Below are 13,482 nucleotides of genomic sequence, written 5' to 3'. Positions count from 1 at the left end.
GGAATCTAAAACAAAAATCCAGAAAATCACATTGTATGATTTTTAAGTAATTAATTTGCATTTTATTGCATGACATAAGTATTTGATACATCAGAAAAGCAGAACTTAATATTTGGTGCAGAAACCTTTGTATGCAATTACAGAGATCATACGTTTCCTGTAGTTCTTGACCAGGTTTGCACACACTGCAGCAGGGATTTTGGCCCACTCCTCCATACAGACCTTCTCCAGATCCTTCAGGTTTCAGGGCTGTCGCTGGGCAATATGGACTTTCAGCTCCCTCCAAAGATTTTCTATTGGGTTCAGGTCTGGAGACTGGCTAGGCCACTCCAGGACCTTGAGATGCTTTTTACGGAGCCACTCCTTAGTTGCCCTGGCTGTGTGTTTCGGGTTGTTGTCATGCTGGAAGACCCAGCCACGACCCATCTTCAATGCTCTTACTGAGGGAAGGAGGTTGTTGGCCAAGATCTCGCGATACATGGCCCCATCCATCCTCCCCTCAATACGGTGCAGTCGTCCTGTCCCCTTTGCAGAAAAGCATCCCCAATGAATGATGTTTCCACCTCCATGCTTCACGGTTGGGATGATGTTCTTGGGGTTGTACTCATCCTTCTTCTTCCTCCAAACACGGCGAGTGGAGTTTAGACCAAAAAGCTCTATTTTTGTCTCATCAGACCACATGACCTTCTCCCATTCCTCCTCTGGATCATCCAGATGGTCATTGGCAAACTTCAGACGGGCCTGGACATGCGCTGGCTTGAGCAGGGGGACCTTGCGTGCGCTGCAGGATTTGAATCCATGACGGCGTAGTGTGTTACTAATGGTTTTCTTAGAGACTGTGGTCCCAGCTCTCTTCAGGTCATTGACCAGGTCCTGTCGTGTAGTTCTGGGCTGATCCCTCACCTTCCTCATGATCATTGATGCCCCACGAGGTGAGATCTTGCATGGAGCCCCAGACCGAGGGTGATTGACCGTCATCTTGAACTTCTTCCATTTTCTAATAATTGCGCCAACAGTTGTTGCCTTCTCACCAAGCTGCTTGCCTATTGTCCTGTAGCCCATCCCATCCTTGTGCAGGTCTACAATTCTATCCCTGATGTCCTTACACAGCTCTCTGGTCTTGGCCATTGTGGAGAGGTTGGAGTCTGTTTGATTGAGTGTGTGGACAGGTGTCTTTTATACAGGTAACGAGTTCAAACAGGTGCAGTTAATACAGGTAATGAGTGGAGAACAGGTGGGCTTCTTAAAGAAAAACTAACAGGTCTGTGAGAGTCGGAATTCTTACTGGTTGGTAGGTTATCAAATACTTATGTCATGCAATAAAATGCTAATTAATTACTTAAAAATCATACAATGTGATTTTCTGGATTTTTGTTTTAGATTCCGTCTCTCACAGTTGAAGTGTACCTATGATAAAAATTACAGACCTCTACATGCTTTGTAAGTAGGAAAACTTGCAAAACGGCAGTGTATCAAATACTTGTTCTCCCCACTGTGTATATATATATATATATATATATATTTAACACCTTCCAATCCACGTTTTACCTGAAAAGCCACCTTGGAACTGCACCTTTAATTCTGACTTTGAAGGACTGTGGGAATTCCAGAGTAACCCACTGAGAATCGCCCTGTAAAAAGTTAACATACAGTAGGTGCTAGTGTGTTATGTGTTAGTGCTAGTGTAGGTGCTAGTGTGTCATGTGTTAGTCTGCTACAGGCTTTCACCTCACCTTTTGTGTGTGTGGTGTAGTGCGCACACAAATACACACACACACACACACACACACACACACACACACACACACACACACACACACACACACACACACACACACACACACACACACAGCATTCGACAAGTATTCAGACACCTTAACTTTTCCCACATTTTGTTACAGGCTTATTCTAAAATTGATTTAAAAAAAATACAAAATGTTCCTCATCAATCGAAACACAATAGCCCATAATGACAAAGCAAAAACTGTTTAGACATTTTTACTTTGTTGAAGCACCTTTGGCAGCGATTACAGCTTTGAGTCTTCTTGGGTATGACACTCCAAGCTTGGCACACCTGTATTTGCAGAGTTTCTCCCATTCTTCTTTGCAGATGCTCTCAAGCGCTGTCAAGTTGGATGGGGAGCATCCCTGCACAGCTATTTTCAGGTCTCTCCATAGATGTTCGATCAGGTTCAAGTCTGGGCTCTGTCTGGGCCACTCAAGCACATTCTGAGACATGTCCCAAAGCCACTACTGTGTTGTCTTAGCTGTGTGCTTAGGGTCATTGTCCTGTTGGAAGGTGAACCTTCGCCCAAATCTGAGGTCCTGAGTGCTCTGGAGCAGGTTTTCATCAAGGATCTCTCTGTACTTTGCTCCGTTCATCTTTCCCTCGATTTAGACTAGTCTCCCAGTCCCTGCAGCTGAAAAACGTCCCCACAGCATGATATCGTCACCACGCTTCACCGTAGGGATGGTGCCAGGTTTCATCTAGACGTGACGCTTGGCATCCAGGCCAAAGAGTTCAATCTTGGTTTCAATGGATCGAGAAGGGCAAGAAAGTAGAGACAACAATACATCACACAAAGCAGCCACAACTATCAGTAAGAGTGTCCATGATTGAGTCTTTGAATGAAGAGATTGAGATAAAACTGTCCAGTTTGATTGTTTGTTGCAGCTCGTTCCAGTCGCTAGCTGCAGCGAACTGAAAAGACAAGCAACCCATGGATGTGTGTGCTTTGGGGACCTTTAACAGAATGTGACTGGCAGAACAAGTGTTGTATGTGGAGGATGAGGGCTGCAGTAGATATATTATATAGGGGGGAATGAGGCCCAAGGGTCTAAACCATCTGACCCAGATGTTTTTTGGGGGTCGAGTTTCAGGAGCTCCTTTAGCACCTCAGACTCAGTGACCGCCTGCAGGGAGAAACTTTGTAGTGGGGCAGGGGAAAAAGTGGGAGAAGCATCAGGGCTGGTCGCATTAGAAGGGGTGGGAGATGAGGAAATGTTGGACTGGCAAGGAGGCATGGCTGAGTCAAATTGGAATCCTGACTTAATGAAGTGGTGATTAAAGAGCTCAGCCATGTGCTTCTTGTCAGTAACAACCCCATCATCAACATTAAGGGACATGGGCAGCTGTAAAGAGGAGGGTTTATTCTCCAGGTCTTTAACTGTTTCAGAACTTCTTGGGGTTAGACCCACAGAGAGAGAACTGCTTCTTAAAAGTAACCAACTTCGGCCTTCCATATAGCCTGAGTGCACTTATTTCTCATTTGCCTGAGCCAGTCAGCCTGAGTACGCGTGTGCCGAGCCTTTCACCAAATGCAATTCTTGAGGTGGAGTAACTCTGCAAGATCACGGTCGAACCAGGGGCTGAACCTATTTTTTAATTCTCATTTTCTTTATGGGAGCGTGTTTGTTAACAATACCACTGAAAATATAAAAAAAGAAGGTCCAAGCGTCTTTGACAGAGGGGATGAAGCTGATTCTATACCATTTTACAGAGGCCAGTTCATGAAGGAAGGCTTGCTCATTAAAGTTTTTTAGCAAGCGTCTACGACAAATCAGGACTTGTCGTTTCACTGAGCAGCCATTAAGAACACAGGCTGTAAAACTGTGATCACTAAGGTCATTACAGAAAACACCAGACTGATACCTATCAGGATTATTTGTGAGGATAACATCGAGGAGAGTAGCCTTTTCTGGGTGTTTGGAGTCATACCTTGTGGGATTGGTAATAATCTAAGAAAGATTTAGGGAGTCCCATTGCTTTAGGACTTGGTCAGGTGTATTAAGCATGTCCCAGTTTAGGTCACCTAGCAGGACAAATTCAGACTTAGTGTATGGGGTCACGAGAGAGTTTAGGGCAGGTAGGGTACAGACCGGTGCTGATGGAGGATGATAGCACCCAGCAACAGTCAACAAAGAGCCATTTGAAAGTTTAATGCTTAAAACCAGCAAATTAAATTGTTTGGTGACAGACTTGGTGGAGACAACTGAAGGTGATCCTTGGTAAAGATTGCCACTCCCCCACCTTTGGAAGATCGGTCTTGCCGAAAAAGGTTATAACTAGAAAAGTTAACATCAGTATTCAAAACACTCTTCCTTAACCCTTTCACACGTACCATCACACGGGTGTGATCGTTCTACAGTGGTCGCTGAAGCGTACGATCACACCCGTGTGATTAGAATGCTTATTTAGAACGGCCAGTTTCGAATTACGCAACAATCAGCATTTGAGCTGGCCACAATTTTTTCAGAAACTATTTACACAAACACAGTCCTCACAAAGTTATGTCCAGAATGTGACCAGTTTATTTTTGGATGCAATGTTCAGATACTCACAGATATTCCTTAGCATAACACAATCATCCAAATCAGAAAAATGTAGGCTACATTTGTCCTAGCGCTAACTGAGGAAAGATTGACGCAACGCAACACAAGCGGTCATATTGTATAACTCTCGGCTGACATAAACTACAACATGAATTGGCTTATAGCAATTACTATTTATAATTAATCACATCACGGGTGAGCTCACCATTGATCGAAATAAATGAGTAAAACACTTTCTAGAAATCAAAAGTAATCTGACGATGATTAGTTTAGCGCACCGCCATGCTTTTTTCCCTCACAGAAACCAAAGATAATAAGAGAAGACAAGATGAGTTTGGTCTGTTTATAGTATGCATGTTGAAGGGTTGTGTCGTCTACCATCATTCACATCCCACCATTCACTTCCTGAAGTTCTCAAAAAACGAGTAAACCTTTACTCACCTCATTTTGTTATAGCATCTTTGGTCCGATAGACAATTACGTGAAACCCAATATGCATTGTATGTCAACAAACATGGCTCCACACATAGCTGGAATTAGCTTAGCTCATCATAATCAGTACAACCTTCAAAAAAGTATTTTACACACATAATATATGTGCCCATCACAATCTATGCAAGAATCGGAATGCATGATTTATGACCGGTACTTGAAAAACATGTGAATAAAACAGTAAATATATCAATAATTACCACACAAAACATTTTCTGATAGTGATTTATTGATACAAATGGCACGTGCAGGCAGTCAATCACATAACCTCTCACTCCCACTCTGAGCCATTCAGTGTTGTTGTTTATGTATGTAGCTAGTGAGCTAAGCTGTAGCATTAGCAATGTCTTTCAAAAGGAGACAACTCACAAATGCGGAAATTCTGGAGATATTAAAAAATTCTGACAATGAGTATGAAAGTTAGGAATCAGATTCTGACAGTGACAGTGAGGAGCTGCCCCCCAGCCATTGAGAACCCTGAATCTGAGGACCACTTGTCCACTGACAAAGTCCCAGTTCTCTTAGAAGATGCTGGTGGTGATGGAGGCAGACCGACAGTGGATGGAGTACAGGAGTTCTGTGGTAGCTGGAAGGCTGCCAGCCATTTCACCCCTCCTGGCCCTGCTGTTTGCGTTGATGAGTCCCAGTCTGGAGTGCAACACCCCTTGCCATTTCCATCTGAGGCAGAGTGCTTCAAGTTGTTTCTGACAGAGGAGCTGGTGGGAGACATAGCAGAGACCAATCGCTATGCAATTAGTGAAATGTATACCTTCCTGGTGACAGTCCTTCGCATGGGGATAGTAAAGAAGAACTCCCTAAGAGAATACTGGAGCACAGATCCAATGTTTGCAACTCCCTTCTTTGCCAACCTATTTTCCCAATACTGCTTCCTTGTTCTGCTGCAATGACTGCATTTCATCAACAATGCTACTGCCACCATAAATGATCCGTTATACAAAATAAGCAATGTCAACAGCTGGCAGTAAAGTGGCATGACAAACGAGAAGTCTTTGTCCTCTCCACTGTCTATACAGCAATCATGTCCGCCACAGGGAAGGTGGACCACCTGACGGGAGAGAGAAAAATCAAACCAGACTGCGTGCTTGACTATAACCTCAACATGGGGGCAGTGGATAAGGCGGACATGATAAACAGCTTTGTGGAATGCACTCGGAAAACGACCAAGTGGTATAAGAAGATATTTTTCCATCTGATCAACACTGCTGCCCTCAATGGCCACATAGTTCACTGCCAAATAACAGGTGAGATGATTACTGAACAAGGGATTTTTTGTAATTGGACATATAGTTCACATGCAAATCACATACAGAAACTATTAAAGTAATAAGGCACTTACTTTGATAGAAACGCAGCCTGGATTTGAACCAGGGTGTCTGTAGTGACACCTCTAGCACTGAGATGCTGTGCCTTAGACAGCTGCGCCACTTGGGAGTCATACGGCCAGGGCAAAATACAACAAGCCAATACTTCTCTGACGCAATTAGCATTGTTTTACAGAGATAATAGAAGAATGTAGCTAGCTACATAAGCATTGAATATAACAGCATGAAGGTTATGAAATGAGTAACGTTAACCTCGCGTGTCCGCGGTTATAAGGAATATACACAAAAATATTATGCTACAGTAGAAACAACATAACACAACATGCAAAAACTATTATAACGTAATAAGGCACTTTGATAGAAATGCACACATTTCCAAAGTTATTATTGGTAACGAAAACAACTATGACTGCGATGCAGGCAACAGACGGAGGATGTGAACACGTGTGTGCAGGATGGGAGATGAGCAAATGTCTGCGGACTTGAACTGCACAAACAATTGGGAAGTGTTTGGGGAATTTTGTCCGGGTCAGAAATGTCTATCAAATGTATTGGTCCGCAAAAGTAAAAATGACTACTTTTATGTGAATGAATGAGGCGGAACACACCTCAATTCAAACTGTTCTTAGAAAATAAAAAACCTTTTAGAAAATAATTTGAAATTGAAAACAGCCTATAAATAAAAACAGGCTGCGTGCCTTGGTTTGAGGGCAGCGCGGATGAAATGTACTGTTGCGTAACAATCACATTCTGGAATGGAGAGAACATTATAACATCACGTGCATAAAAAAAACTCATGCTGGGGACGACCGTTAGAGATACTTGGAACTCACACATGAAAAGGTTAACCACGTCTCAGTAATGACCAACACATATGGATTGGAGCTGTGAACCCACACTATCAATTGATCCATTTTAGGTAATAAGCTTCTAGGTGTTAACGTGCAGAAAATCCAGGCTTTTACTAGAGCAGAAATCAGTGAAGCAGATATCAGAGCACAAGTCAGAATTGGGGCTAGCAACAGTAGATGGGCCAGGGTGTACATGCACATTTCCAGATAACAGTAATACAATCAAGGCATGGCAAAGGACAGGGAGAGCTCTGCAGTGCTGATTTATGACATCTGAATGTGCATTAGATGGCAACAAGATCATATTTCAACAGGTAACATGAATACAAAGCCAACGAGAGGTGGTTAGAATTAGGATGGGAGGCCAAAAGTCTGTGCAACCAATAGAGAGTCAGAGTCCAGAGTGTGGGAACAAACAGTCTGTCCCACGGTTGGGTAAAGAAAGTTCATAGTCAACAAAGCATGCAGGAGTCATGAGACAAATAGCAAAATGCACAAGAAAAAATAAATAATAATATATATATATTCTTTTTATGACTTGGGGTTAGCCATTGTAAGTTCAGAGTCACTCGCCCCAACAGTGCGTGTGCTGGAGCTCCGGAGAGGGGGGGGGTACCTGTACCTGACAGGGGGAGACAGGCCAGGGCAGACAGTGAACAGATCACCAGGTGGAATCCATGCAGCGGTGCAGCAGGCAACGGGAGTAAGTGTCACCGCTGGTCTTTGAACAGCAGGAGGGAGCTTCATAGACTCCTGCCACTTGTTGGGCCCAAAGGCCTCGACACATCTCACATCGTCACACCTCAGTGCTAATTGAAGTTGTATCTGGTCTGTCCTTGCAAGCCTGGCAGCCTTAACTCAGCATTCAGTTCCCATAAAGTAAAATATATCATTGTAATGTACTTTATTTTTTTTATTCTTCTTTGCTTTCAAAATAGCATCAGACCAAACACTACTCGCTCCGTTCCAGGTTGAATGGTGTCCTCAGGTCTCTGCTGTTTGTTTGCTAGAGCACCCTCCGTATAGCTTGGGAAAAGGACACCTTGGTAGCTGTAATCCCTTCAGTTAATTTTGGCCAAAATTGTAGAGGGTAGCATCCTGCATATGTCCCTGCCCGAAAAATCCAAGTTGATCAACTCCAAATCTATCCTTTTGTAAAAAACATGTTGAAAAATGAGAGAGCTCACATGCAGCTGTGTCTCTCTCTCTCTCAAATAGAGGTGTGCCAAGCTTGTACCGTCATACCCAAGAAGACTTGAGGCTGTAATCGCTGCCAAAGGTGCTTCAACAAAGTACTGAGTAAAGGGTCTGAATACTTATGTAAATATCATATTTCAGTTTATTTTAATTTTATACATTTGTAAAAAAAGACAAAAAACTGTTTTTGCTTTCTCATTATGGGGTATTGTGTGTAGCTTGATGAGGGGAAAAAACGATGTAATACATTTTAGAATAAGGCAGTAACCTAAAAAAAATTGGAAAAAGTCTAGGGGTCTGAATACTTTCCAAATGCACTGTATATGGGGTAGCCTTATAATAGTAGTAATATCATATACCCACAGGGTGCCTCCCAATAATTTACATTTGAGTAATTTAGCTCGGATTCAAAGCAACTTACACTGAGTGTACAAAACATTAAGGACCTGCTCTTTCAATGACATACACTGACCAGGTGAAAGCTATGATCCCTATGATCTCAGACTATTTGCATTGCCCCCCCTCTTCTACACTGCTGCTACTCTGTTATTATCTATGCATACACTTTAATAACTCTACCTACATGTGCATATTACCTCAATTACCTCGACACCGGTGCCCCCGCACATTGACTCTGTACCGATACCCCCTGTATATAGCCCCGCAAATTGTTATTTACTGCTGCTCTTTACTTATTTGTTTTTCTTATCTCTTACTTTTTTTAGGCCTTTTCTTAAAACTGCATATTTGGTTAAGGTCTTGTAAGTAAGCATTTCACTGTAAGGTCTACTACACCTGTTGTATTCGGTGCATGTGACAAATAACATTTGATTTGATGTCACCTGTTAAATCCACTTCAATCAGTGTAGATGAAGGGGAGGAGACAGGTTAAAGAATGATTTTTAAGTCTTGACACAACTGAGACATGGATTGTGGGTGTGTGCCATTCAGAGACAAAAGATGTAAGTGCATTTGAGCGGGGGAATGGTAGTAGGTGCCAGGCGCACCGGTTTGTGTCAAAAACTCAGTTTTTCACGCTAAATAGTTTCCTGTGTGTATCAAGTATGGTCCACCACCCAAATGATATCCAGCCAACCTGACACAACTGTGGGAAGGAAGCATTGGAGTAAACATGGGCCAGCATCCGTGTAATGCTTTCGACACCTTGTCCATGCCTCGACAAATTGAGGCCGTTCTGAGGGAAAAAGTGGGGGTGCAACTCAATATTAGGAAGGTGTTCTTAATGTTTTATACACTCAGTGTAGTTATTGCATTCATCTTAAGATAGCTAGGTGGAACAACCACAAATTACATATCACAGTCATAGTAAGTACATTTTTCCGCAAAAAAAGTAGCTATCAACAAAGTCAGATATTGTGAGAGGGAAAAAAAGTCAAGTGCAAGTTCACGAAAGGCTGGTCATTTTATTTGGAGCACTTTTCACTACTTCCCACAAATGTAAAATAATTGGATTGGTCTTGGCATGGGCTAAAGGGAGTTTCCATATACTAGTAATTTCCTTTCAAATCCATGAAGAGCAGTGGTGCATACTTCAGAAGAAAGGAGAGATGATTGGGTAGCCTGGTCCCAGATCTGTTTGTACTTTTGCCTACTCCATTGTTATTGTTGAGCAAAACATTGGCATTAAAAATTCCATAAGGAGTTGGCAAGAGAGTAGAAACAGACTGGCACCCAGTCTAATAATTGGGACCCACGTCGTCATCATTGTTGTTGTCACACATGCGCCAATACTGTCCCTCTTGAGGGCATGCGCACCTGTCATGTAATTGTAGTTACCTGGTCAGAGTTCCAGCACGCTTCTTCATTTGAGTCATGTACTTCTTCCCGAATTGCTTAACATCTCTGTTCAGAACAGACCTTACTCTGTAAGATACGTTGTGGCAATTTTACAGTCATTACTTCATCCTGCTGCAGAAGGACTATGTATCTATTCCAATGATTTATATATACACTAGCTGACTGATAGGGGCACTGTGTTGAAGCCACCATGCCTCCATCTTGGCACTCCCTCACCAGTGTAAAAAATATTTTGGAAGCTATAGAAATGCATTTATTAATGTTTACATTTGTTTTTTCCACATTTATTCTAGTACAGACACCTTAATGCATACTTTTAAAATATATTATGTGAGCTAAGCATCATTTTAAATTTAAAAAAATCTAGAAAACATTGTCCTGAAAGTATAATTTTCAAATCAAAGTTGTTTGGTTGTGTACATAGTTTAGCAGATGTTCTAGCTAGCGGATGCAGTGAAACTATTAAACTAGAAACAGGGGCTGCAGTACAAACACATACATTTTACCCCCTCAGCCCTCGTGCTAGCCACTTTCCCTTGTCAAAACTGGATGCAGTTTGATTGCCATCTTTAGTGGATGTACAATTCATAAATGTTACCCCTTCGGCCCGCGAATTAGCTTGAGGGAGCGAGTGAAGAGCTATGTTCTTATACCCATACTAACATACTGTATACAATTAGTTAATTTGAGTATACTGTAAATGAACGGTAGCTGTGTTCGAATACCCACACTAAAAATACTGTATACTACATACTTAATGAGTATATACACTACATAAGTAAATTTTAGTATACTGTAAACGAACGGTATCCTTTCAGTTAAGCATACTAGCGCTACACCTGTCTAACGGAAGTCGATTCTGTTGCTATGTAAATCACCAAAGTCAGGTGACCTAAGCATTTCCAAATATCTGTCATGTTTGCGTATATCTCTCTATAGAAAGGCCCATGGAGTTGGTGGAATCATCCTTTAATTCATGGCCACATGCTCAGCTGGGCCAGGGGTGCTTTAATTAGGCGAGGTGAAAATGTCTGACAGACCTCAACTCATTAAAAAGGAGGAAATCACCACCGCCCGACCTCGCTGCTTTCTCTTCCTCAACTCCTTCTAATCCAGACATTCTGTGCGTCTGTGAATCAACGTAAATCCACCGAATCTGTTACCTTTCATCTGAACTATCTGTTGCGATTGGGAGAGCCGGCCATCAGTTATTGTTTATAGTTATTACCGCGGAGAGCAGCTTGGAGCGCACGCTTCAAACATATTGTGTTACGTAAATGGAAAATGATCACAGCCCTACAGATCATCACAGGCCAATTATGCCATTGAAATACGGTTCAAATGTAATGAAATGACATGTACATATGAAGACTAAGCTGGAAGGATGAAATATAATTGTTTGCTGAACTGATCAATTCTGATATCAACTGGAAATTATAGATTGAATAACTGATAACAGATTGATTTATAAGCATTATCCTTCTCATTATTATAATGAATGGATATGATCCTAAATTACTCCATTCTGCTTCAAATTGAATTCCTATGGAACCTTATTTCTGAATTGTCTCATTCTGTTAACAATGAGAATGATTATGATTTGAATTTGATTGGATACATGTTATTCTGTTTCTTTTGTTATGCAGCAGACAAACTACCCAGTAAATATACCACTTTGTGGTTAAAGGAATTCCTGCCTCAGTCTCATCCATTCCTCTGTCACATGACCTGTTCACCTTGGCTATTTTCAGTCATCCTACCTGTCCAGCTACCCACACAGATCTCACAATAATCTTTCACTCTCCTATATGCAAATCTCAATGGCAGTCATTTTTCTTAAGGCCCTTGGAAATGACCTGCATATCAGCAGCTATAAAAAAAAAATCTAATGCAATATATATATTTACAAATACAATTCAATGGGTGTTTGTTTGTGGATAGTAAATTGCATTTGTGGATAGTGATTTACATTTGTGCAAAGTGATTTACATTTGTGGGTTGGTGATTTACATTTGTGGGTTGGTACACACATACATTCATATCTTTAGGTTTGTTGTTTTTAAGATCCATTTCAAGATTTCCACCAAAGACGTTGCCTCTCCGATCACTTTCCCTGGCTTGGACAAGAGACATTTAAGGTACACTCAGATGTGACGATGTATAACGTCATTCAAGGGCTGAGCGTTTAAGCCCGACATCCCGTCTACTTTGTGTTTGGACTGCAAAGCATGTAATTTTGTCCTTGAAACATTTAATCTAAGTACTGTAGACTTGCCTTCATTCCCTATACGACTGTTCCTACTGGGGAGTGCCAATACGGCCGATCGGTGGCTTCAAAGCCACTCAATGGCCATAACTTCAGCAATCCAGGGTTTATATACATCGGTGGTCTGTTGTGGAATGTTCAAGGGAGATTTCAGCGTTGCATGCAAGACGCCTTTTTATTTATTTTTTTACATCTACAATACACGTTTATTTTTTAACTGTTTATCAAATGTGGTGATATCTAAAAGTAAAAACATCTAACTCGCACCTACATCTGTTAAAATGTCTAACTATAACACGCTTTCTTACCTGCTCTGTGTTTCGCTGCAAATCACTGAGGAACCAATGTCTGATTTCCTAAATGAAGGCAAGTTACCGTATTACAACAGAGATGAAGCACTTCGATGTACGACTATACTGGCAAAGGACTTCAACACGATTACCTCTTTCTCCACTAGATGGCAATCGTGTTCCTTGGCTTTTTTCTTATTCCATTCATGACATTATTTGCCGTTTTGCCAAAGATTAGGTTCATGTGGGGATTTGCTTTTCCATGCAGTGCAGAAGATGGACGAGGTCCGCGCTAAAGGACATCCTCCTTGTTAGAGAAAGCTCAACAAATTTTTTTTTTTTAAATCCTAGGTTGTTACACTAGTATTTCAGTTTGCCACTGCATCTATTCCTCCCTTTCAGGCCAAGCTTTAAACTCAGAATCAATGTGCGTAGGCAGTCCATATAGGCCTACCGTAGCCAGATATAAATCCCAATTTTATGTGACCATGGTTTATAGGCTATCTGTAATTGAAGAGGTTAAATGGTTTAAAATGGCATTTAAAAATAGTGCGTTCTTCAGACCATTTCATCAATACATTGGTGCCAAGAGATATTGAGGTAATCGATGAAAGGTCATCTAAATTAAAATTGATCAAAGGGGGTTGGAGCTGAAGCAACCAACCACAAACAAGGGGCATTGATCAACAAAATTGCAATCTTCAAGCAAATAGATAACACAGTTCCATCATATTATGAAAGCTTTAGATGTGGGACAAACTGCTATGGCAGACCTAAGGTTTAGATGTGGGACAAACTGCTATGGCAGACCTAAGGTTTAGATGTGGGACAAACTGCTATGGCAGACCTAAGGTTTAGATGTGGGACAAACTGCTATGGCAGACCTAAGGTTT

Source organism: Salvelinus alpinus, chromosome 15 (genome assembly GCF_045679555.1).
Source record: "Salvelinus alpinus chromosome 15, SLU_Salpinus.1, whole genome shotgun sequence".
Classification (NCBI taxonomy): domain Eukaryota; kingdom Metazoa; phylum Chordata; class Actinopteri; order Salmoniformes; family Salmonidae; genus Salvelinus; species Salvelinus alpinus.
Note: the sequence above shows the minus strand (reverse complement) of the source record.